Source organism: Rhinolophus hipposideros (genome assembly GCF_964194185.1).
Source record: "Rhinolophus hipposideros genome assembly, chromosome: 13".
NCBI classification, from domain to species: Eukaryota; Metazoa; Chordata; class Mammalia; order Chiroptera; family Rhinolophidae; genus Rhinolophus; species Rhinolophus hipposideros.
Genome location: NC_138059.1, coordinates 71148080 through 71174157, shown reverse-complemented (window position 1 = coordinate 71174157; position 26078 = coordinate 71148080). Strand labels below are relative to the sequence as shown.

Genomic DNA, 26078 nt, shown 5'->3' with positions numbered 1-26078 from the left:
GTTCAATATTATATCAGTTTCAGGTGTATAGCAGAGTGGTTAGACGTTCATATATCTTAGGAAGTGATCCCCCCCAGTCTAGTACCCACCATACTATTGACCATATTCCCTACGATTTGCATTCCCGTGACTTTGTAACAGTCAATTGGTACTTCCTGATCCCGTCCCCTTTTTCACCCTACCCCCCACCCCCCCTGCTATCTGGCAACCATCATCCACTGTTGATGACCAGGAGCCTGCTCTGACCCCTGGCTGGCATAGTCGTGCCACGTCTGCTGAGAGCACCCCACGTTACGCCCCCCAGGGGTACAAAAGAAAAAACATGGCGGGCAGAATCTCCCCTTTCAGTTTTTCTGAGGTAGTAGCAATGGAAGGAAGATGATATTCTGAGAAAAGTCCAGCGATAAACGTCTCAGAGCAGCGGCTTCAGCCCTAGAACTTTCACAACCGGATGATCTTTTGAAAAACTGGATGATACACAAACACCCTTGGTGTCGCCGAGACAAAATGAATAACCTCGTCTCTCACCAGTTTCTGCAATATAACTATTATCTAGCAGATCTCACTCCAAAACTGTTATTTATGTAAGTCGCTACACCTTAACGTGCAATTGTTACTTTTAATAATAGAAAAGTTATTTTCAACTGTAATGAAACCATAAATCTGGCCTGTTTTGCTTCAGTTCATTTGTCTGCACAGCCATCTGCTGAGATTATTCAACACAGTGCAGGCGGACTCTAATCTTTCCTATTCAAAAGTTGATGTTGTGCCTAAGGCTGAGCTGTAATTCTTTTTTCATTTTCTTCCCCTTGCTTTTTATAGCCAAATAAACAAAGGCTTTGACATAGAACTTCTTGTACTTCTTTATTCACCATATGATGAAAAAGTAATAAAAGTGCCTCCAAATGCCACATTTGAAACTCGGCATCATAACTTTGGAGATACCGAACTGACTAGACACTTCTGCCTCCGAGGAGAGAGGGTCGTCCATCATTTGGAGGAAAACAGCTCAGAGAGCTTTGACACTTCTTTTTAGTGGAAAGAGAAGAGGCCCTTTGAGCAAACCTGAATGGCCAATTCTTCTGCGTAATAAACAAATGGAATTTGGACAGTTAGGCAGTGCCTGTGTGCCTGTGTGGCTGTGTTTGTGTGTGTCTGTGTGTGTCTCTGTATATGTCTGTGTGTGTGTGTCTCTGTATGTGTTGCGTGTACGTGTGTTTTGTGTGTGTGTGTGTGTGTGTGTGTGTGCAGGGCGGGGAAGATAAAGAACGTGACCTGGGAAGGAGCAGGGAGATGTGAGGAGAGGACAGTGCTGCCCAGTAGCCCCTCGGAAGTGATGAAAACGGTCTACATTATTGTGGGGACAAAGCCCCTAAAAGCAGTTTCCAGGCTCTCAGCCTCACATAGAAAGGTGCTGGCTCGGGTAGTAAATGGCCATCAACTGTGATCAGATGGCCATCAGCTGTGGCTAGTTGGCCGTCAGCTGTAACCCATAAGCCATTGGCCACTAATATAACGGCTGTGGCTACACCAGCAGAAGAGAATGAGGGCTAGCAAGAGCGGATGGCAGAGAGGCGGATGCTGCCGGTGAGAATATAGTGATATGACTCCCCTATCTATGGCTCCGTGGGTGTTCCTTTTTGGCCGCACCATATCCTGCGTTCTTATGTGGGGAGCGGGAGCAGAGCCCCCGCCGGACGCCCTACATGACAAATGGCGCAGCGAGCAGGGTCCCCTGCGCGACAATCATGGCGTCCAGTACGGCAGCCAGTAGCCGCCTGTGGCTACTGAGCACAGGAAATGTGGCTGATGTGACCGGGAAACTGAAGTTTTTTATTTAATTGAAATTTAATGGCCACGTGCGGCTGTCGGGTGCCCTCTCGGACAGCGCAGAGGTCAGTCTCTCCTCCCCAAACCTGAGCCCCAAGCAGCAAGAGAGGCCTAAGGGGACCAGACAACCTCCAGGGCAGGGACGCAGGGGACTTACGAGAAGGCATGAGTGAGGAGTGCCCAATGGTAAGTTGCTGCTTGCTCTGCGTTTCCCTCCTGCTGTCCATAAACCTCCAGTCAACGAGTCCCATACTGAGGTGACCCTTCACGTCAGCTCGCCTGGGACCCCCAGTGTGTGCCTGACGTCTGGTGTGATTACCTTTAGCCCCTGCCTCACTCTCAGTCTCCCACCTGGACGATAGAGTGTATCCACTCCTTACAGATGCACACAGCCTTGTGTGCCTGATATCTTAGAGGTTTAGGGACAGGAAAGTAAGGAGAAGCTCAGATGTCCCTGTCACCTCCCCCAGCAGCCCTGTCCAAGGGTTCGGGGGAGAGGGAGGAAGAGCCAGGAGCAGAAGAGCCAAGCCACATGGCAGCCCAGCTCACAGGGGCTGGCCAGAGTGGGACCAGCCATCTCTCCCCACGTAAACTACAGGTTGGGGTAGAAAACAATAGAGAAATAAAGATTTTCTGGCATTTTCAAAGGCTGCTAAGAAACATGAGACAGATTAAATGTTTTTGCACTTCCCTGTGCTTGATAAAATGCAATATTCATATGCAGAACACTCTACTGTAGTTACACCCATAGCAACATTTGTAAAATTCTTCGAGGCATAATTAAAGTTTGAAATAAATTATCTGAGATTTCCACAAGGGTAGAATAAGACTAAACTAGCATAGGCAAGGTAAAGTTAAACTAAAAACTCCTATAGCCTGAGCTTTAGCTGAAACATAGTGGGCATTTCATTCTGAAATGTAGTTCTTTGGTGTGTTTTCACCTTCTTGTTTTTTTTTTTCCTTTTCATAGTAAGAATGCTTAAGACTTATTCTCTTACCAAATTTCAAATATAGAATACAGTATTACCTCCCCGTTTCCCCTACCTACCGGCCCCTGGTAACCACCATTCTGCTCTCTCTCCTCTATTTCTATGAGTTTGCCTTTTTCAACATTGCATATGTAAGTGAGATCACACAGTTTTGTCTTTCTCTGTCTGAGTTATCCCACTTAGCATAATGCCCGGCAGATTTGCCATGTTATCACAAGAGGCAGAATTTCTTTCTCGTGGCTGGCCAATATCCCACTGTTTGTACCACATCTTCTCTAGCCATTCATCCATCAACAGACACGTAGGTTGTTTCCATGTCTTGGCTATTATGAATCCTGCTGCACAAACATGGGGTTGCAGATGTCTCTTCATGATCCTGATTTTATATCCTTGGGATATATATTCAAAAGTGGGATTGTTGGATCATAAGGTAGATCTATTTTAAATGTTTTGGAAAACCTCCATACTGTTTTCCATAGTGGCTGCACCAATTTGCAATCCCACCAACAGTGCACGAGGGTTCCCTTTTCTCGATGTCCTCACCAACACCTGTTGTCTCTTGTCGTTTGGATGACAGGCAGGCTGACAGGTGTGAAGTGATATCGCATTGTGGTTTTGATTTGCATTTCTCTGATGATTAGTGATGTCCAACACCTTTTCGTGGACCTGTTGGCCATTTGTATGTCTGCTTAGGAAAAATGTCCACCCGGGTTCTGATTTGTATATCAGATTATTTCGTTTGTTTGTTTGCTTCCTGTGGTTTTTGTTTTAAGTCTTACAAGGGACTCTAAGTGATTTCTCACTTAGCAGATTTGTAAATGAGAACTAGACATTTTTACTAGGTCAGTCCTAAACCCACTGCATATATGAAACATTCAAAGAATAATTTACATTAACTTACGTACAGACATATACAAGATATTCTTTTGTCCTTCTGTGGCCCATTCTATAAGTGCCTAGAATATATTCTCCCCTACATGTCAGAGTGGTTACTAAGAAGATAGCCTCAGGAGTCAGACTTTGGGTTGTGAGTCCGGGTTCCACCCACTTAGTTTTATCATCTGTAAACTGGGGATAGTTTTAGTAATGACCTCATAGGGCTGCTATGAGGGTTCAATGAGATCATCCACATAAAGCACACAGCACGGTTCCTGGCGAATAATATGTCTCAGTAAGAGCAGCTGCTAATCATGATCTGTGATTGGTTGGGAGAAAGAGAAAAATCTGAGAATTTCAGTATAAACCTGAAGTCAAATATAAACTTGAAAACATCCAGTATTTACTTCCTGCCCTGGCTACTCTTTCTCATCTTAGGCTCAGCTAGGAGAACTTCCAGAACCCAGACACCTCCCTGGGGCTGGCTTCACGGGGGTACAGAGCAGAAAACAGCACGTCAGCCTTTACGCGCCCAGCAGACTGGGGGTCCGAGGCACAGGTCGGAGATGAGCGCCTGAGAATACACAGATGGGTGCAGAAGCCTCCCTGCCTTACAAGCCCCACACATCAAGAACCATTTCTGCTGTCCCACAGCCACAGCTTCGGGGGGGCGAGGGGAGTGCCCAGGTACGTCACTCCACCCGGGAAGCCCAAAGCAGTGCCTTCTCACCAGGCAGTGACACTCACTCATGGTCTTCCCAGGGCACGCACAGCCCACCAATCACCGGTCAGTCTTAACCATAAGCTGTGTTGCCTGGTAACACAGCTAGCATTCACTTCTGTCAGGTTTCCAGGCAAACAGAACTAGCAAGTTAACCCAAGGCCTTTTTTTCTCAAAGAAGGAGAAAATGCTTTGTTAACATGTCACTCACACATCCCCATTCCTGACCCCTCTGACCCAAAATCTTATCAGAAATCACCAGTGAGAGGTCTCCGAGGCACCCTAAACTCAGTATGTACAAGGCCCCCGTAATTCTCACCTCTCTTCCTCCCTGGAGATGTCATGTTCCCTGTTTTGATTAACAGAACTGACATCCGTCCAATCACCCCATCAGTGCTCTATAGCAGGGACCACTGGACCTCTGTGAATGTCCTCTGTGGGCTCTGCAGCTCACTTCCTGCCCTGTCGTCACAGAGCATCCAGTTGTGACAATGAGATCACGAGCACCTGCCAGTTCAAAGGCACAGCTCCCTCTTGAATGACAAATGAAAGGAGCTGGGACAACCCACAAACCAGAATAATGCAAGGCGTTTGCGGTCATTTTCAAGGACCCGGGACTAAGGAAAGCACTAGACAAGATGACCCAACGTCCTCTTTCCAGTTCGTGTTTTGTGAAATGAATGAAACAATTTCCGCAGTGTGATAATAATTCTTCCTTCTTTCTTCTCCCATCTCTCCAGGCGCATATTGACATTCCGGCCATTGAATGCAACAACCCAAAACCAGCAAGAGAAAGATCGGCATCTTTGTGGTATGCAACTATTTGTATGGTATTAATACATACACTTCCCTGGGTAGGCACATTTCTGCATGGAAATTTTCTGAATGATACAAATAAAATCCTTGCCGGTGGTTAATTACCTCTGGAGAGTGAGGCTGGTATGTGAGGTCAGAAAGATGTTTTTAATCATGCATCATCTTATACTGTTTGTGTGCCATGTGCATGAATTTCTTTAAGTCTTCTCAAATTGGAAATACAACAGATAGAAGTTAAGCAATACCACAAGTCAGAAAATAACTACACAGCAAGTAAATAGAAGAGAAACCAACATTTATTGACTAAAGTCCGTGAACCAAGCGTACCTCCCGACACTACCGCCCCGCGGGTGTGGCTGGCCCCTGGATACCAGCCTGCAACCTCTCCTCATGCTGTTCTACCACCCCTGGCAAAGCCACACTTGGCCCTGACTCAGAGCTTTTTCTAGCATATGGAATGCAGCCAAATTTGGACGGTTTCCCAGGGAGGGTAAATAGTGTGTTGGAGATTGAGTTAAAACAACCAACTCCTTTTTAGCAAGCCAATGGGATTGATCTGGGCCTTGTCAAGTATTGCCTAAACTGTTCTTAGGGGTTTTTTTTATTGCTTTTTTCATCTTGAAAATGATAAAACAAACATGCTTTCCAGCTTAGAATGTGCTGTTTTAAGAACTATGTACCCCATGTAGAAACAAAGCATGCAGCTTCCTTCAGTTGTCCTGATGGAAGCAAGATAAGTACTTTCTACTACTATCGTTGTTAATAAAACAAATTAAACTTCTGTGATATCTATAAATTATGCTGGTAAAATAGATTTCTACCAAACTCTTATCAAATGCTGCCCTCTAGTGGACTATTCAGTAAATCCTGCTAAAAATAGATTCTGAATCAAATATTCATAATCCAACAATAATTTCAATTACGTCTGTCTTTCCTAAAATGCTGACATTGTCATCATTTCCCTGACATTTTTTTAAAATTTACCTTGCCGGGAAATTTTTACCTTAATACACAAACACATTCTATTTTCCAAGGCAGATGTGAGTTGACTTCACAAACAGCCCAGCAGAATGTGTAAATGTATACTATTTCATAAAAGTTACTTCTAAAACTGTGCAGATACGCACAATCATTCAAAACTCCTCTATGAGCAGCCCTGTTCTGAGTTGTAGTATCATTGAAGCAGCGCTCACAAGTGGAGTAACTTTTACAACGTAAGGGCACTGTGGCAAGAAAGCAGTAGGGCCATGGGATTGGTGTCCTTGCTCTGGACAGACTGGCGACCTCTCGATGATCTCTGCCTCATCTCCTCCTGGAAGTCATTCATCACTTGGTTTAACAGAACTCGGGACAACACACACACACACACACACACACACACACACACACACACTGCCAACTTTTCTAAGCTTTAAAAATGATGCTTGTCCAGCCAGGTCAGACTTCCTGTTGACAGTATACTTTTTACCCCTTCGGAGTCCAAAGTGCTTTGCCCAGACCGCCACAGAGCAATTCTTAATCCCATTACCTCAGGCTCCGGGAGAGAAACAAGACGTGGTACAAGAGTACCATTTGTGCACCTGGGGCAGAAACCCTGCATCTGATTCCAGGTGCATTTGCGGGCTCATCCGTTCCATGACTTTGTCATCTACTCATCCAAAGTCAGGAAGGGAAATATATTTAAAATCTCAAAGAGCCTATGGTTTTCACAGCAGGCCCGACTCTCCCTACCTTTCTAATGTCCTGCCTGGCGCCCTGCTGCCAGGAAAGCTCCGTGTAACCCTGGGTGGTGATGATGGTTGCTCGGAGGCCTCCCTCAGGTGAGGTGGGGGTGGCAGTAGGGTAATGAGGTCACCCTCCTGGGAGCTGGCCCTCTGGATCCCCGGGAGGGGCGGTCCAGGTGAGAACACAGCTGAGCTCAGACAGTTTCCCCAGTTCACCCTTACAGCCTCACACCAGCTTAGCACCCCGGCTTCATGCTCCAAATTCAGTGTTACTCACCCTCTCCAGCTAACCATCCCCTGTCTTCCTTGCAGTCCATATTGAAAATGACAAAGGCATTAGTACATGTCCTAGTAAAACAGCCTTCTGTTTGAAAAGCTTGATTCTAACATCCAAGAGGGAAAGTAGAAATGATTTGGAGGGAATTCAAATACCGTGGGAGAGACCAGTCAATGGACCCTCCTCCAGCCACCAGCCACCCTCCCCCATCTGAATTTTTGTTTCACCAAGTGCCATTATTGCCATCACCTCCATTATAATGCTCTCCCGCTCTCAGCTGACAGTTATCACCCTGGCATCTTCCCTGAGGCTTTTCCCTTAGAGCCAGTGATGCCAGATTCTCTCCCAACTGATATCTCCACCACACTTTCTTCAATTTTTCTAAATATTTTATCTGTTCCTTCCCCTGCTCACTTTTCTTTGCTAGAGGAAACATACCCAGGGTGCAAATGCTGCCTCTAAACTCACTTTAATTTTGTATACACTAATATTTGTGATAAGACAAGTATGGCCTTTTAAAAAATTAATAGACAAGGAAATACCTCACACAGGTTTTGCTTAACCAGAAAGAGGAGAGGCAGCAGAGTCGCAGAGGGGGAGAGAGAGAAGGGAAGAGAGGCAGGGGGAGAAGGAGAGACAGCCTGTCTTCATCTCTTCACCAGAAGACATGGAAATAAAAACAGAAACCCCAGCTCCCTTTCTACGTATCTGCAGACTGTCTATGTAACTTGCAGGACCTAAAACAAAATGAAAACGAGGAGCCCTTTCTTCAGAAGTTATTACGACTGCTAAGTGATGGCAGCAAAACTTTACACGACGTCAGGATATGTGCGGCTGCACTGCTCTCATCACACGCCCATGACCAGCCCCATTTCCGACCATAAATCACAATGGCCATCTTGCTGTGCTCGCTACTATTTGGGGGTTTGCCCCGCAATGGTCAGCCCCTGCTAGGGTGATCCACTTGTCCTGCTTTGCCCGAAACTATCAGTGGGTTAGCACTGAAAATCCCATGTCCCAGGCACTGTCTTAGTCCCAAGCAAGTTGGAACTCTCGGTCACCACGCTCTTCTCTAGAATGTGTCCATTCTAGTGACAGAGTTGTCCTCTGAGTTTCTACTGGCCTTCATTTCTTCCTCTCTGAACTGGCAGCTATCATTGGCCAGTCCCTAGCTCTGTGCTGGGGTGTGAAGCCACTCCAAACGTCCCCAGACTTACTGTCCTAGTTTTCATATCCCCAGAGAGAAGGCTGCTGAACCATGATTCTGGCTTCTCTGTGTGTCATAAGTAAGCTAAAATGTGCCCCTGTGTGGAGCACCTGTTGGGACTTCTTGTCCCCCTACTTTAGAAAGAAAACTGCATCAGGACTTGGTGTGTGTACACTTATACCGTGTCCCCCAAAGATAAGACTGGGTGTTATATTAATTCTCCCTCCAAAAGACTCAGTAGGGCGTATATTCAGGGGATGTCATCCTGAAAAATCACACTAGGGCTTATTTTCTGGTTAGGTCTTATTTTCAGGGAACCATGGTAGCTGTTTTTTGTTTTGTTTTCAGGTGTGATACTCCAACAACGTATGAAGTATTATCTCTCTTAAGAAAGTCACACATGATGTAATGTCTGCCCATGAAACAAATTTTTTTTAATTCATTAAAAGTAACAAAACATGTACCCATGTGAAAATGAACCATCACTTTGTTCCAGGGAGATGGCCTAAACTACAAATTGCACTTCACATGCTGTTAAACGTGAACTTCACATTCACCAGGCTCTTGGCTGGGCGTGGAGACTTCTCGAATAATATTGTGCCATACCCTCCCTGGAATCACTTAAAGGTTAGTATTTAGAGGTGCCTAGTAAGCTACGAATACAAAAGTGTGCAACCCTGCTTGGGTCTTCCTGTCACACCCAGCATGCAGTGCAGTCCCCAGGGATACTGGACGTGCCGAAACTCTTCCATAACTTCTTGTCCCACCACTAACATCCCTGGCTTCAGTCAATGCTCTTGTGTATTCTTCACTGAGAAAGCAGAAGCCGTTAGACAGGAGCTACCACGGCCTCCTCAAAGCAAACGAATCAATCGACCTTTACCTGCGTGCCACCTGGCTGGCCTCCTTCCTCTAAGCCACAAGCAGTGCCCGGGTCCTCTCAGAGTCCATCCCATCTGGGCTCCTCGAGGACCTTCTTTCTATAGCCAAACTACTTGTACATATTCTTTCTCTGCTGTAGTTCACCTGCCGACTAAAACTTGTGGCCAAGCGGAATGGTTCTCCAAGTGTGGTCGCTGGGTCATCCATATCAGCGTCACCTGGGATTTGTTAGGAACACGAACACGTAGGTCTCACCCGAGACGTGCTGAATCAGAGACTCTGGGGATGAGACCCAGCTATCTGTGTTTCAACAGCCCTCTGGCTGGTTCTGACATGCACTCAAGTTCTAGACCCACTGAGCTATGGCGGGTGCTCCTGAGCTTCCACCCACAGCGTCCCATCGCCAAGTCCAAAGGCAAGGTGCCTAGATCACCAGGATCCCAGTGAGAGAGCGCTCCGGCACAGGCTGTCTTTGGCCCTCTCCTGGTCCTATTTTTATTAATGACTAGGTTGCAGGCACAGATGGCACGCCGATCTCATTAACGGATGAGAGAGAACTAGATGGGGTCAAGATGGTGAATGATGACATTAGTGACAGTCCAAATCTATTAAGAGGAGACCTCACAGGGTATGTTAGTTAGGATTTGATTCAGCTTTGAGTGGCAGAAAACCCAAAATAGCATTGGCTTAATAAGAGCGAATGTATTTTTCATTCACGTAAATGAGCTCTGCAAGCATCAGGCCAGAGTCAGCGTGGTGGCGGTGCGCCCTGGAATTTACTGGACTCCAGCTCCCCATCCATCCCATTCCTCAAGCCCTGCCTCATCCTCAAGTCAAAATGATGACATGACATCCAAGTTTCAGATAGCAAAATCAAGGCGGGGGCCAGGAAAGGGCCAGTTCTTGCTGTCTTTTAAGGATTCTGGATGCGACCCCATTATCTTTCTCTTTGCATCCAAAACTTAGTCCTATGGCCATGGTTACAATGGAAGTCTTTATTTTCCTAGGCAGTTCAGCTAGAAATGTTAGGCTATGGAAGAAAGGGAGAACAAATTTTGGGCCACAGTGAGTAGTCTCTGCCAACCAAAGCAAAAAACAGTCTTTTATATAAGACCCAAGGTTTTGGCGGAGAAGAGGGAGGTAGGAAGAAGTACGAGGCATGCAAGTAACCCTCTGCTCAGTCCCTTTATGAAGGCAGAGAACCCACACCACGCTGGCTTGAGTAAAGAGAGCCAATGTGGGATACAAAACAGAAGTTTCCAGACAGTGTACTAGCTTCAGGAATGTCTCAAGTGATGTCATCTAGACTTGACTCTTCGTATCTCAGCTCCACAGCTTCCATGTTGAGTTAATTCCTATGCTTCATGGCAAGATGTCTGCCCCCAGGCCCAGACCCCCATTCCCTGCACCTGCTGGTAGAGGAGAGAAACATCCAAGTTCATTGTTCCCCACCCTCACCGTACGTGTGTCTCCGATCAGCTTCCTCTAGCAAAGTGGTTCTCAGCCCTGGCTGCTCATTGGAAGCCCCTCAGGAGATTTTAAAATGCCTGATACCTGGGCCTCTCTTCCTAAATCTGATTTCATTGATCAGGGGGGGACTCTGGCATTTAGAAAGTCTCCCCAGCTGATTCTCCTGCACATCGAGAGTGAAGAACCATGGTCTACATAGTGGGTGAGTAGAAGCTTCACCTCTCGAGTTCTTCTCGAGTCATCTCCCCAGGTGCTGTGTGTGGGTGTCACGGGTCTCCTCTACCAGGTGTCACTGCACTGTGGCCCCCTCACTGTACTGCCGGCCACCACCTAGACCTCCACACCTGCGTCCCCTTCACAGGATCCAGCTTCTCCAAAGAGCCTGAGGGAGAAGACCCTTTGAGCAACCTGCCTGTCTGTCTCCCCAAGATCTCTGTGTCTGTCAAGACTGACTTTATTTTGCTGAAGGACTGAGGGTGACTTTAAAAGGAAAACATCAATAAGAAAAAAAATATAAAGGTTTGGAGAATCATCTGTTCACAGACTATAATTGAAATATAAGACCAAGGCTTGAAGAATGTCAGCAGTTAAAAGCTCCAAAGAGGGGGCCAGCCCGGTGGAGCTCCGTGCTCCCAACGCCGAAGGCTGCTGGTTCGATTCCCACATCGGCCAGTGCCAGATGGCTCAGCTGGTTGGAGTGCGTCCTCTCAACCACAGGTTGCCGGTTCAACTTCTCGACTCCAAGGGATGGTGGGCTTCATCCCTTGCAACTAAGATTGAACATGGCACCTTGAGCTGAGCTGCCGCTGAGCTCCCGGATGGCTCAGTTGGTTGGAGCTCATCCTCTCAACCACAAAGTTGCCGGTTCGACTCCCACAAGGGATGGTGGGCTGCGCCCCCTGCAACTAGCAACGGCAACTGGACCTGGAGCTAAACTATGCCCTCTACAACTAAGATTGAAAGGACAACTTGACTTGGAAAAAAGTCCTGGAAGTACACACTGTTCCCCAATAAAGTCCTGTTCCCCTTACCCAATAAAATCTTTTTAAAAAAACAAACAAAAAACTCCAGAGAAAGGAATGGCTGATCAAAGAAGCTGTGAAAGACTAGCCACAGAGGTCACAGGAAACCCACAACCCACAAGAACATGGATTCCTGGAAGCCAGGAGGACAGAGGTGGGGGTTCCAGGGACTAGTTCCCACTTCACTCTGTTATCCAGCAACCCTTGCCTCCTGTCATCTACTCTTGTGACATCTTCTTTCAGTGAAATGTGACATATACAGAACAATGGCTCCAACACTTCAAATTTCACATGAAACTCAAATCACTACCTTTTGATTCTTGTCAGTAGGTATTCAGGTGTCTGTACAAGAAGGCAGAGGCTCGTGAAAGACTATGAACTTCTCAAAAAATCTTCCCAAAAGATAAGGCTCCGCAAATCCTCACAAATATTAAATCAAAGACTTATATAGTCCCCAAACTATGTGTCCTGAGGTGCCTTGGGTCACTGCAGTGAACCTGATGGGCCCTGCAGAAGGTTTTAAATTTTTGAGGGAAATATGACAATATCTGTCTGCCACCATACAAATTACCGTGAACCAAGAAAGTGTGGAACCTGTGAAATGGGCCAATGATTGACTCGAACAAACCAACGCTAGTGGAGAACGATAAACCATCAACAATCTAGCAAATAAATGAACAAGAAGATCATCTCAAGCTATGGTGTGAACTCTTCATTAATTCGTTCAGTAAACACAGGCTGAGGGCTGGCTTTGTGTCAGACGGAGTTCTAGTGCCAAGGCTATAACAATAAACAAAACGAAATCTCTGCTCTCACAAAGCTTATACTCCGGTAGGGAAGATGGACAACCTACCAACAACACAGAAAAGTAGTCAAGTGGAGATCAGTGCTATAAAAAAAAATAAGGCAAGGGGCTAAGAGATGGGGTGGCCTGTCTGTTACCGTGATTTGTCTGTTTTGGGGGGCCACGTGGACACCAATGACGAAGAGTACGACCATTTGCTATAAACCGTGTCTTCACTCCCTTCCTTGATTGGGTCTGTGTTGGGATTCAAGCAGATTTTATCACTCAACATGCAAAGCATTTCAAAACGTGTTAAATTAAACTTTTGATTGGGTTTTAAAAAATGGCAATATCCCACCCCCAAAACTGGACTGTATTAGACAATACAGAAATCCACACATTACTATGCTAATAGAACAAGTCCTGGATGTTGAAATCATATACAATTTATTTTCTTTGTTTCACATATTTTTTCTAATTCATCTGCAATGAACATTGGTTATTAATATAATAATGAAAAATAAAATGTATAAAGGCTCTATAGGGATTCAAAGGCGAAATAATTCACAGGTGATATAAATTTTCCTGAGAGAACAAAGGTATCATTTTTTGAATTTGCTCTTGGGAGAGTTGAGAAGGCAGCCAAATTTGGAACGTGGGCGTGTTCTCAGAGTTAGGATTTGTTTTTCTCTTGTGGGGTGGGAATGTCGGGCTTTCTGGGAAGATGGAGAAAAAGAGGTAAGAGTGCTATGACCTACGAAGAGGAAATATGAACCTCTCTTCTGGGATACATCTGAGGGATACATTTCTAGCTATCCATGCATGTTGTACAAAACCGTCAGTCCCGGGGGGTGGAGGAGGGCGGTTGCCAGTCACCTGCGTGAGGGTGCAAGCCAGAGCAAGACCTAGATACACTGGAAATCAGCCTGCTCCGTGACGTTCCAAGAGACTGGGGGAGCCCCACTGGCTTTGGCCCAAGCCACAAGCATCAGAAAGCACACATGATCCCAGAGTCACTAGTGAGGGAAATGAACACAGGACAACAATAAGGCTGCCTTATGAACTCCATATCATCACGGTTATCACCAGAACGCCAGGAAATATGTTACATGTTATTTCATGATTTCCTTCGATATAGTGTGTCCAAATTCACTATGTGCGTTATATAATAGAGCCTACTATTTCCATATCTTGACACAGTTGTGCCTGAGTACTCACAAGGAAAGTCGTGTGAGGAAGAACTCTGCAAGGCTCAGGCAGTCATCCCAGGTGCAAAGAAGAAGAGTCCTGGAAAGAACGGGCAGGGAGCGCGTGTGACATGCAACACAGACGTTGCATTAATAATAGATATAGAAAATGATTGCCTATTTCTGGATGGGAAAAATGTCTGGATGGGAAAGAATTCTTCTTCTCACTTGGGAGTTTTCCACTGAACTCTAAATGATGACTTAAAAAATAGAATCATAAAAGAAGGGAAGTGGGGAAAAGATCAGAAACGTGGCTAGTGATCCTTGCTCAGTTTCGCTCATTCCATGAAGCACTCACTACGTGCCCATCCCATCTCGGGGCACAATTCTGGGATATCAGAAACGTCTGCTTTATGTCAGGTTTGAGGGCTTTCCTGGAAGGAGCAAACGTGAAGTATGTTAAATGGCTGCTTCTTAAGGCATGAGCAGTAATATATCCGTAAGGAGAGCCAAGAAGCTGCTCCTAATCAAACATGAATATTTCTGCAGCAGAAAAAATAACCATATGAGATGAGGAAAGCAAAAATAGCCTCATGTCCATTCAGGCCCAGTGTTTTGAATACTCTGACGAGTGCCAATCTGCACCAAGAATCGCGAATTCTTCTTAGTTCTGGCTCTTCTGTGGCCTGCTTGGCTGCAATACCTTACGAGTCTAGGATGCCCCATCAGCAGTCCCAAACAATCTGCACGGCTCACCCACACATTAGAGTGTTCTTCTTTAAGAAGACTTAAATATTTTTAACTTCTGCTTTCAGAGTTTGAGAACTTTCATTTTCAGAGTTTAACTGCAATTAAGGGACTGTCATCGGGACCGGTACTGTAATTAAAATTTTTTACTCTGCACTTTTTTTCAGTAAACATATTAATACTTTTTAAACAAGGTTTGTAAAACTAAAGAACAGGAAAAACTCTAGGATTGTGTAGAACCCTTAGCCAGGGCCCTCCTTTTGCCAGATTCTGTCCTCACTTCTAGTAAGACCTTTGTGTGAACTGCAATGAAGTGTTGTATGGATTTCCTTTGTGTGTGTGTGACAAGTCTATATATCCAAAAGATGAGCTTTCTCTTAGGACATTGACCTTGGTCTTGGGCTTATGACATATCAACCTTCCTAAGGACAAAAGAGCTTCATCTTTGGCCTGCAACATTTCACCTTGTGTCCGACTCGTTTGTCCTTAAAGCCCATTAACAGCCATATTCTAAATCTAGGACTGTCCTTGAACTGTTTCTGTTCCAGTCTTGCCCCATCAATAACATTCTGTCCCATCGATAGCATTTTTCCCTCTGAATGTTTGACTGAAGTATTTCTTTTACTTCTCACATGGGTTCTCAGATTCAGTAAAAACTCCTTCATGGAATACCTTCAGTCTGAAGTTGTAATGACTGCTGTAGTCGTCGGGAATTTCCAGAGAAAGAGGATCTAGGATGGTTTAAATTTATTATAAGACATTGGCTCCGGTAATACCGGAGGCTGAGAGAACCCACAATCTATCACACACTAGCTGGAGACCTAGGAAAGCTGATGGTCTACAAGATCAATGAATGCTCCAGCTCAACGGTCAGGCAGAGAGGGAATTCAGCCTTCCCCTGCCGTTCTGTTCCACTCAGACCTTCAACAGAGGAGGTGATGCCCAGCCACATCTGCTTGACTCAGTCCACCAATCCAAAGGTGTCTTCCAGAAATACCAAATAATTTTTAACCAGCTGTCTGAGCACCCCACGGCCCATTTAGCTGACACATAAAACTAACCATCACAACTGGATATGCTGAAGTAAGAGCGCTGGCCTTGGAAATCGGAAACCGGGCTTCTAGCCTTACCTTTGCCTCCTACCACCTCTGTGAGCGTGGGAAAGTCACAGAGGCTGTCTGGGATCTGCCGTGGGAGGGGTGTCCCTGGGTATCCGCTCAGTGCCTCCCCCTGCTCCGCTAAATAACCATCTCTGAGTTTGTCTACCCAACACATGGGCATTAACCGAGGGGGGTCTCACCAGCAATTTTCATTAGGGTTCAAGGGCCAGAAAGGCTCAACTTGCCACTGTAAACAATTTTAGGGATAAAACACAGGCAGAGCAGGAAGTAACAGAACACTTCCCTGGGAGAGGTGTGTGCCCTGATGGACAAAATCAGAGACGTGTCGCATGAGCTCCTTCCTGCTTAGGCCTTGGTTCCCTCAAGGACAAAACAGGCTCCAGAAGCCCCTGTACAGCGAAAATTGCGCAGTGTTTAAGAGTTCTAGCTCCTGTTCGGTCTTGTTGCTACATCCTCCGCTGGCATGCTCCCAAGAGTCCTCAGTGACTGTTGTGGTGTGCCCACGCTTTATGGTGATTTCTCTCAAGACAAAACGCCCAGAAAGCAGTTCTTTCTAAAACCGCTTCTCATGTTTTGTCCCTTAGAAGAAAGCTTCTGTCCATGCAAAAGGGCGTCCCAGCAAGTGAGGTCAGAGCCTAGGAAAGGTGAAAAGGGCACTATGCGTGGGGGTGGTGAGCGCAGCTGTCAGAGGGGCTTTGGAGCTCAAGCAGGGTGGGGCGGGGGTTCACCCAGGGGGTGGAGGCGGCAGAGGTTGACAGGAGGCTGGTCACACAGAGGGAGACTGATGAGACAAGTAGCTGTATTAGGCATAACGGGAGCCAGCTTGAACCCCATGTTGCGAATATCAGTGTGACTTTATAGGTTTTGATAGATGAAAGATGATAGAGAGATGATAGATAGATAGATAGATAGATAGATAGATAGATAGATAGATAGATAGATAGATAGATAGATATAGGTAGCTTTCTATAGAAGGGCAAGAGACTTTCCTGTAGAAAAAGGGGGCTGCCAATAGAGCTATTGAAATCCATGAACAAATAACCCATGAGCAAATAAACTCTTGGTTAGACTCTCTGTAGCTTTTGTTTTGATCAGCCGGGCCCACTTTCACTAGAAACAAGTCGTTCCCGTTTCAGAAGAATGTACATGTGACCCCTGCTTGAGTGGTCACAGGTGGCAGTGACTCAACTGGGGCCAAGTAAAGACCCCTGCTGAACTGTTTTGTTTTGTTTTGCTGAGGCTAGTAGGAGAGCCTTTGATCCGAGCCTCAGCTCAGTCAGCAGTCTGGCCCCACCTTACGGAGAAGCCTGAGAGAAGGATAGGGGATAAGCCAGTCCTGGAACTTATGACTCAGCCCCCAGTGCCTGGAACTACCCTGAGCCCTGTCATCAGTCTTCAACTCTGTGGTACCCTCCAACAAAGCCTCCTTAACTTGTAAGGAGCACGTAAGGCAGATCAAGTTCCTAAAACCATCATTCACTCAAATAAACGGTGACCAAGTGCAGCTCTGGAATCACTGTCATTTCCAGTGTTTTGTGTGACGGTGGGTAGCCAGTATTTACACATTTTGAACATTCATGAGTGATTCTAACACATCAGAAAGCGGTAAATTTTTCAAAATACTCCCAGTTGTTTCTAAGGTCCAGTGCAGGTTGAGAACTCTGAATTGTAATTCCAGCCCCATATCAGCTTCAGCGCAAATTTAGAATTGCAAAAGCCACTTCTCCCCTAGACCCTGGAGCAGGGTGCACAAGCTGCCCACTGCCCACTCCCTTCCTGTCACACACGGGACATGCCTGGTCCCTAAGGGGGAGGACTCTTCCCCAGCAAGAGGCACCTGGATCGTGTCTGACCCCAGCGTTCTGAAAGCGAGTGAAAAACATGGCCTCCTCCCTTCTCACATCACACCTAAACTCATTCATCTATTCATTCATTCAAAGTATTTCTCAAGTTCTTATTGTGAGCCAAGCACTAAACTAGAAGTTGCGACTATAACTGAACAAATCACGTCACTGCTTTTAAGGAACGTATGATCCCGTAAAAGATTCAAGCAAATCAATGCGACTTTGACTCCCGTCAACGTTCCTGTCCCCTGGGGTGTAGGTGACGGAGGAGGGGGCAGCCAGGAACCCTTAGAATTAGAGACGACAGACCAGATGTGAGACCTACACTGCCTTCCTCCAGGCACAGCCCCACCCGCCACCCTGGGCAGGGGCTGTCCATGAGTGGCCTCGCCACCCAGGTGTGTCCACTGAGTGCTCTCCCAGGTAACATAGCAGCAGAAGGGGAAGCTTGTTTTTGTTTGACATGGATAGCTCTGTTTTCTGCCGTTTTCCATACACTGAAGTACCCACTGTTGCTACTCTGGTGATGGGTCTAGAAAAGGCCGTTCACCAACGGGTTGGCGCCCTCTGAGCAAATGCCCCTCCTTGCTGCCACTCTAAGCCATCTGTGGGGCCAGGAGTGCAGTGGCCAGGCTCTCGGCCTCACGTGGAAAGGTGCTGGCTCGGGTAGTAAATGGCCATCAGCTGTGACTAGTTGGCCATTGGCTGTAACCAGTGAGCCATTGGCCACTAATATAACTGCCGTGGCTACGCTAGCAGAAAATGGGGGCTAGCAAGAAGATGGTGGCGGAGCTAGCAAGCGCGGATTGCAGTTAGCAAGTGAGGTTGGTTGTCAGAGAAGCAGACGGCAGATTGCGGATCGTGTGGCTCCTGCTTCCTGTGTCTCCAACCCAGCCGCCAGCGAGAATATAGTGGTATGACTCCCCTATCTATGGTTCCGTGGGTGTTCCTTTTTGGCCTCACCATATCCTGTGTTCTTGTGTGGGGAGCGGGAGCTGAGACCCCGCATGAGTCCCTGCATGACACCATCTCCCCACCCTGCACTCAGGTCAGGAATTAACAGCATTCCCTTGGAGCGGGAACAACTACATCTGACCTGGTGAGCAGTGGCTGCTGGTAGTGAGAGCACCCTCTTGTCTCCTTGTGGGTTCCTGATACAAGACGTCATTGATCGGTGAGCCATTTTTGTGTTTGGGGTTAAAAGTAAACAAAATCTTTCCCAGGGCTTCTTGCCATCCCTCCTGTTAGAAACGTTTCCACTGATCACACATGGCCACGTTGTCAAACAGGGTGCAGTCGGTCTTTAACATCTGGAGGGGAGGATATTGGCGAGGAGAGTTTTCATTTAGTTAAGAGTTTTCTTTAATGAATCTCATTTTGGCAGGAGGAAGTCATGGCAGGCATCTGAACGCCGTCTAATCTGCCACAACCTCTTTAGAGTTGCTGTTTCTCCCTTTCCTCAATCAATCCTATCATTCCTTTCAGCATCCCCAAAGGGTCAAGACCCTGTGGCTAGAAAAAATAATATATTAAACAGCTAGCTTTTCTTTAAATGAAAACTGTTTCACAATGCTTGATCTTAATTTACTGTTTGTTCCCTCTAAATTGTACAATTTGTGCCTGGCTAACGGTAGACTGGGTCTAGCTTAGTTTGATGTTTAATATACACATTCTTAAGGCTTTGCTGCAAAGCAAATTAATTTTCCAGGAAAACGGACAAAACTAACAAGCCAATTAAACATTGAAGCCAGGTTCCAATAAGCAAGGCTTAAATCCGTTGCAGGGGTCTCTTGGCTTTTTCAGCTCTTTTCTGCGTGGGTTGAATTGTTTTTCTTTGTGGAATTTTTTTTTTTTTTGAAATGAGCTTTCCTTAGGTAGAAGAGTAAAATCAGTGGTGTGCTTGTGAATAGCATTCAGCTGCTTGCCTGCTGTAAAAAACCTGGGCAAGTTACATAAGCTCTGCAAGCCTCAGTTCCTCCCCAGTAAAATGGGCTAAAATAGTAGTGACATCATGGGTTATCATGAGCATTGATATCATGAATGACAGCAGCTACACATCAGGCTGAATGCCATGCTTGGCTCAGAACTCATTAAATGAGATTGCTGCTGATAGTTTATTATTATTGTTGTTCTCTTTAGAACTAAAAAGGAAAGGTTTGGATTAGGTAATATACAGGAACTATTTAATTTGCTTTTAGTATGTTTATCCTAAGTTGTCAGATCCCAGATATCTGTCTGTATAGAGGTTCTTTCCAGCAACTAGATTTTTGGGTGAATTTGTAGGGTGGTTCAAGTTTGCTTTGCCAATGTAAGAAAGAGAGCTGTAATTCAAGGCAATGTAGCAATCCATGTATTAGGAACGTGCTCTTGTACTTTATGTCAAAGCAGAAAACATGTTTCTTTAATCCTTTCTATAGAAGCAAAATAATGCTGCTAAAGTTTAAACATAGAAAATGTCATCCTCAATTTTATTTTAAGAATGCCTTCCCTCCCCCCAAATGAAGGGAAGCAGGGGTGATCAAGGAGACTGAAATTCTGAGTTTGAGCTCCAACTGATACTAACTGGTGACCTTGAGCAAGATTTAGGACTTCACCATTTTGGGCTGAGAAATTGAATTAATTTATTTAAAAGACCTGTATATATTGTACGTTAGAACATTTGAAAGACGTGACATTATTAACAAATATAACAATTTTCCACTGACTATAAAGACAGTAAACGCTATTTTCCATGTTGACAAGGTCCCAGATTTTTACACTATATTACAAGAGGAAGATGGCTCCACTGTGCAGAAAACTGGGGTGCCCTGGGCTGCCTCACCTGTCGACCCAAGCCGATGGAGAAGAATTTATGGATTCTCAAAGCTGGGTCACAACTGCAGGTGTCCCCAGAAAATTCCACACTGCTGCCTAAAGACAGGGACAAAGATAATGAGAGAGAGAGAGAGAGAGATGTGCAGTCAATCATCTCAGGTCGCCTTCTGGGGTCAGATGACCTGAGATGAATGTAAGCTGTTAATAACATTCCCTGGGGAGCATGGCTGAATTTGTGGGTTAGTAAAGGGTATTAAAGTGGAATTCCCCCAAACCAATTTAAATTTAATTATAACAAAACAGCCTCTCTTTCTATTTTTTGCATTACTTAGACTCACACAGCTATCTGTGCTCCTATGGCAGTTTCTCTATTATTTCTTCCTTTGAAACACTCTTCACTTACAGTACATTCTACCTTGGGAGTGTATACACACACACACACACACACACACACACACATATATATATACATGTTGGTTTCTTAAAGTCATTTCATAGACAAGGTCAGTGTGTTTTGGCAAACTGCCACCCAAACTCTCTACCCCAAAGAGAATTATTTCATAAAAAAGAAAAACAAAGGGAAATGGGTCTTGTAATGAAGTCTAGAAAATGCAGTGGTTTTTGAAAATATTAAATATTTTGGTTTTCTTCCTCATACACTTAGTTTGACTGCTAGAAAAAATATACACTGCTCCATGCTGCCAGGTAAAAGTAGTGTACGTGAAAAAATGACAGAACATAAAGCTGAAGCTCAGAAAGAAAGAGCAGTGAGTGCAGAGTGGAGCCAGTTTGCAGCTGAGCCTCAGGCCCAGCTGACTAATTTTCTGACTCACTGTCCCCTCGCCTCCCAAGCCAGTCTTTGCAGGCGCATGAGGTCCCATTAATATTAACTCCCAGTGACAGCGGCTCTTAGCACCACCAGTATATAATGCCAGGACCTCAGCCACCCCGAGCAAGTCTTCCCAGGTATTTCTGGGAGTCTCCCGAGTGACGTCTCGGGCCTGTGCAGTCCCAAATCTACCCGTGTTTTCCTGTTCCTGCTGTCACTTTCGGACAGCAGACCTGCCTTTGCTGCTCCCTTGTGTGGAAATATTGATATCTGAAGAAGACCCTCCCAAACCACCAGTCTGTGAGATGCCATCGCTCTGGGGTCCTGGGAGAAAGGTGGAGAGTAGGGTCCACTCCTGATTCCAAGGCACCTCTGTCACTTAGGCCCGAACACATTAGGCAAGACTCTGAAAATCACCCACGCAAAAAGTTCCTTCAACTTTCAGATCACTGCTTTCTCCACTGGGGCTTCCAACCAGACCTGGGGCCCAGCCGGAGAACGGGTACCTGGCATCTCCTTCCACTGTCCTTGTCCCTTCCATCCCTTCCTGTTCCCTGCACACACACACACAAAGACTCTAGAATATCAACTCTATCAGTCAGGCTAGGCCGAGTTATGCAGTAGTAACAACAAAACTGGCTGTGGCATGGCACGCAAAGGTTTCTCCCTCGTGCCTCCTGTGTGTTCAGAGCCGGCTGTCAGGAGTCGCTGCTCATCCTTGTCAGCTAGGAAAACGAGCCTGATGTGTCGAGGCAACTTGACATGCTTTCATGGCTTCTGTGGCAGGCCAGCTGCCTCATGGGACTCAAATCACCTCTAACTGCGTTGTCACCAGCCAAAGACAGTCCGATGGGTGTGTGTGAACGCAGGGCAACTGGAAGGTACAGTCTTACCATGTGCGTGGAAGGACGAGAACCAGAATCATTGTAAACAGCCCACTCACATCAAATAAACCCATTCAAACAGCTCACCCCACTGCAGAGCGTGCACACAGCCAAATGCTGAACCCACGTGGAGCTCGGCCAGAGTACTCGGAACAGTTACTTTGGAAATTCAAACTGTCACCCTCACTGCGGATGTGCCCTTTCCGTGGGACCAGGAGGCCTGCAAGTCACTGGGAAGAGAAATGCTGCCATATTCAAAATCTCATTTTCAATACCCAAAGAGTCATGTGTCATAGAAAAATAGAATTATACCCAGAAAAGTAATGATACACTTTGTGCTTCCCAGAGCATGTAGAGAAGCAGCCACACCTACGTGTAGGAGGGGTCACACCATCCTCCATCACCTACCGAAGGCCAGGTAGGATGGTACAGCTTTCCATGGCACTGCATCTTCTCCTCACAGCTGCTCTCCATTCCCCATTTTGCAGATGAAAATCAGCGAGGTCAATAATTTGCCCATCTTCTCCATTTCACGTGTTTCTTCCCACTGTGCATTTGTCTTTCAACAAGCCCTATTGTTTTTCTTCTTTCTGCTTTGGTTTCCCTGTTTTATTTGTTGTTGTTTGTTTGTTTGCTGTCCAGAGAACAAATAACCCAACCAATCCCAAGCCTCTCTCCTGACTGGCATTTTCTTCTCAGGCCTCAAGCATCTCCTGTTTGACTCCACCCACCTTTGTCCTAACACTGCAGGTGAAATTTGTCTTCTGGACACCAGCAGCCTAGGAGCTGCTCTGCCCCAGCTCCACCAGGCTCCCTGCTGAGTCAGTGAAGCAGCTAGCGTGTAAATACTTAAGACGAGCAGATAGAAACGCAAACGTCTACAGGGGCCAACGGAAAGCCCTTTCACGCAGAGGAATAAGAGACTGGAAGCGCAGGAGGCAGTCGTGTGAGTGCTGACCCCGCCAGGACACACAGGGACCACAGAGAAGTGGCGAGAGATTAGTTCCTCAACATCTTCATCTTGAAACAGACATTTTAAAAAATGAGCAACCTGTCACAAGGGGTTCTGCAACACTGCTTTCACAGCAAGCTTCCTCAGATTGACTAAAGAAGTAAAGGCTCTTGGAATTACAGACCGGGAGAGGCGCAAGATTTTAGAAATCACCCTGGATGATTTCCTCATTTTACCCTTGAAGGATCGAAGGCCTGGGAAGACCTGGAAAGGCCACACAGCTGGAAATCACCCCAGCTGGGTCAAGAGAGGGAGCAGTGATAAGAGAAGGCTGCAAACAAGCCCTGCAGGAGAGACCCGAGTGTGAATGCAGATTCCACCCCTGACAAAGCGTGCTTGACCTTGAGGTTGTACAGTGTCCAGCCATCTTCTCCTCTGGGTGTCACGGGAATACTAGCCTTCCTGAGCCTGCAGGGAGGGACACTGCCAGGAAGAGAGGAGACAAGGAATGCACCTAGACCTCTGCAAACTGGGAGGCGCTGCACCTTTGCCAGTGTGTTTGCTTTCTCCACCTAGTCTCCTCTGCTGTCCAGAGAAGCACCGCTCCTCTGAGTTCCCACCGCACTGGCTCCCAACCACAGCCTTTATCCCCTGTGCTGAAAAGGCCGGCCTGTAGATTTTCCCCCAACACTGAGCTCCCAAGGGCCAACGGCTTTGTCTAATTGCATTTGCTGTGCCTGGTAGACCCTGCATGAATATTTGCTGAATAAAAGAACCTCTAAACCTCCACACTCCCAACCCAGATAATGGAAGTTAAACTAAATTGATTAGGGTCTCACTAATAATGAAGCAAACATGTTCGTGTAAATTTATAAATGAAGTCTTTCTGAGAAATGTTTGCAACATTTTAAATTTATAACTTGCAGTAGTCATTGTGTGGGAACCTGACATGGAGAGAAGAGAAGAGGAAGAGAAGAGGAAGAGAAGGGAAGAGAAAGACAGATGACTATAATTCAGAATGTCTCTAGGCCCCTAACTTTCCAGATTCCTCTCTTATCCAAAATAATATATCCAGCTATCCACCAAGAATCAAGCTTTCAGGTCTAAAAGCTGCCCGTCTTAGTCACTTCGCAGGACGAAACTTCAGCTACTCACTCCACTGTTCAAGACCTGCTTGCTCATGGGAGCCCCAAATTAGCCTGCTTCTAAGTATGGACTCACTCAAAGCTCCCCTTTATGTAACTAAGATTACGCCTACTTTATTTCCTACTTCATCATCTGTCACAGTCAAAACCTGGCAGCACAAATTCAAATCGCAAGGGAATAAAATATATATATATATTGCACAGGAATTCCCCTTTAAAGCATGACCCCAATAAAATTCCGTTGCTCTATGTCTTCTGCATTAAGTGGGGTGGGTAGGAGGGAGAAAAATGATTGAATTTCTGTGGACCCAAAAGCCAACAATGGTAATTTGGGTAGGTACCACCCTGTATCCCACACCTCTCGGAACAGTTCAAATCCAAAGGTCTTGAGAATTCTTCAGATTCAAATTCTGGAACTTTGAGATTATATTCTTATTACTCCCATATAAGAAGAAGCAATATATTCTCTGCCAAAATATTTGTAAAAACCCCCTCTCCCTACCACTGATTTTCTGCCCTTCTAATCTACTTTTAGAACATATCTGTTGATATGTTCTAGAGACATGTTAAATTATTTTGAAATCTAGCAATTTTTTTAAAGTTTAAGAAATAACGTTCATTCTAAACAGCCAGCAATTTGTACAGTTGGCAAATGTGAACAATGACCTTTAAATCAGAATATGAAGATTAACAAAATCACATTCTATCTCGGGGACTCTGAGCTTTAAACATAAGCCAAATAATTAATGGAAACCACGTAATTGACTTATCCAATATTTATTAAATATTAATGATGTGTCACTGTCTGGTCTTGAGGACAAGGCAATAAACAAAGCTGACAAAAGTCCTGCCCATATGGAGCTTACATTCTGTCAGGACAAGAACCAAACCTCCAAATAAGTAAAAGACACATTACTTGTTGACAAGCGCTGTGTTTGATTGTGGTAATGGCCCCATTTCTTTACCCTCCTTCTATCCATTCCCTTTGTCATGCGTTTTTGCAGTGAGCTAGGTTTCATCCCTTCTCCTTGTGTTTGAGCTCAGCCATGGGAACTGCTTCGGCCAACAGAATGAGGGGGAAGTGACAGTGTGCCAGCTCCTGTTGAAACACAGACCTTGAGGATTCTGATGGCCTTTTTGCTCCTGCACTGTTGCCATGAGAAGAAGACGGCCAAGGGAGCCCACTGGCCCCAGGAGAAGCATAAGTGATGTGGGACAGCGCTGCCCCCGCTGAGCTTCCTGCCCAACTCAGTCTGAATTATAGCCCCTGAGATGCCTGTATAAACTGAGGCAATATCCACCCGGATCCCCAGTGGGCCCAGCCTAGGTCAACGGACCTCCCGCTGAGCCCCCAGAGGCATGAGCTAAAATAATAAATAATGTTGGGGTTGTTTGTTACACCTCAATGGCTAATCAATACAAGAGCTAAAGAGTAGTCAAAATAAGTCAGTAAAAGGGAACAAGGCAGTATACGAGGCAGTGTGTGTGGTAGTGGTGGGGGAATCCATTTCAAATAGTTTCCTTGTATACAGTCATTTAAAAAATACAACACATTATTAGTGATTCCAAAAACACTCTCTTTCCAAGAATCGAGACTTTCTTACATTCCTTACCTAACACTGTCAACACTCTCACCTAGTACCGTGGGCCCAAGCAAATGGGAAGCAGGGAAACGCTTGCTAACGGGATCTGGTAGGAGAGGCAGAGCAGAAATCACCCCCCATTTCCAGGTCCAATCCAGCTGCACATTCTTGCTGTTACTTGTGTCTGAAGTACAATGTGTGAATTCATAGTCTCCTTCAATGTAGATCCTGTGGTTGCTACAGCTCTACTAAAACCTTCCCAGAAGCACTCTTTCCTAATTTATCACAAGCTCACTTAGGGTTTAAGGGCAGAGGGCTTAGCCTATGGAATTCTTCCAACACACTCTCTAAAGTAAGAGACCCCATTTCAAGGA

General features: G+C 45.8%; 1 protein-coding gene across 1 annotated transcript in view; it reads left to right on the top strand.

The window, feature by feature from the left end:
- The window catches only part of ZNF704 (zinc finger protein 704), a gene marked incomplete at its 5' end in the record, with an annotated part of 143196 nt that extends 137865 nt beyond the window's left edge, over positions 1–5331 (top strand). Inside the window, 2 exons of the mRNA XM_081070923.1 lie at positions 4134–4382; positions 5157–5331. The remainder of the gene's footprint in view (positions 1–4133; positions 4383–5156) is intronic.
- Positions 5332–26078: the final 20747 nt, after the last annotated feature.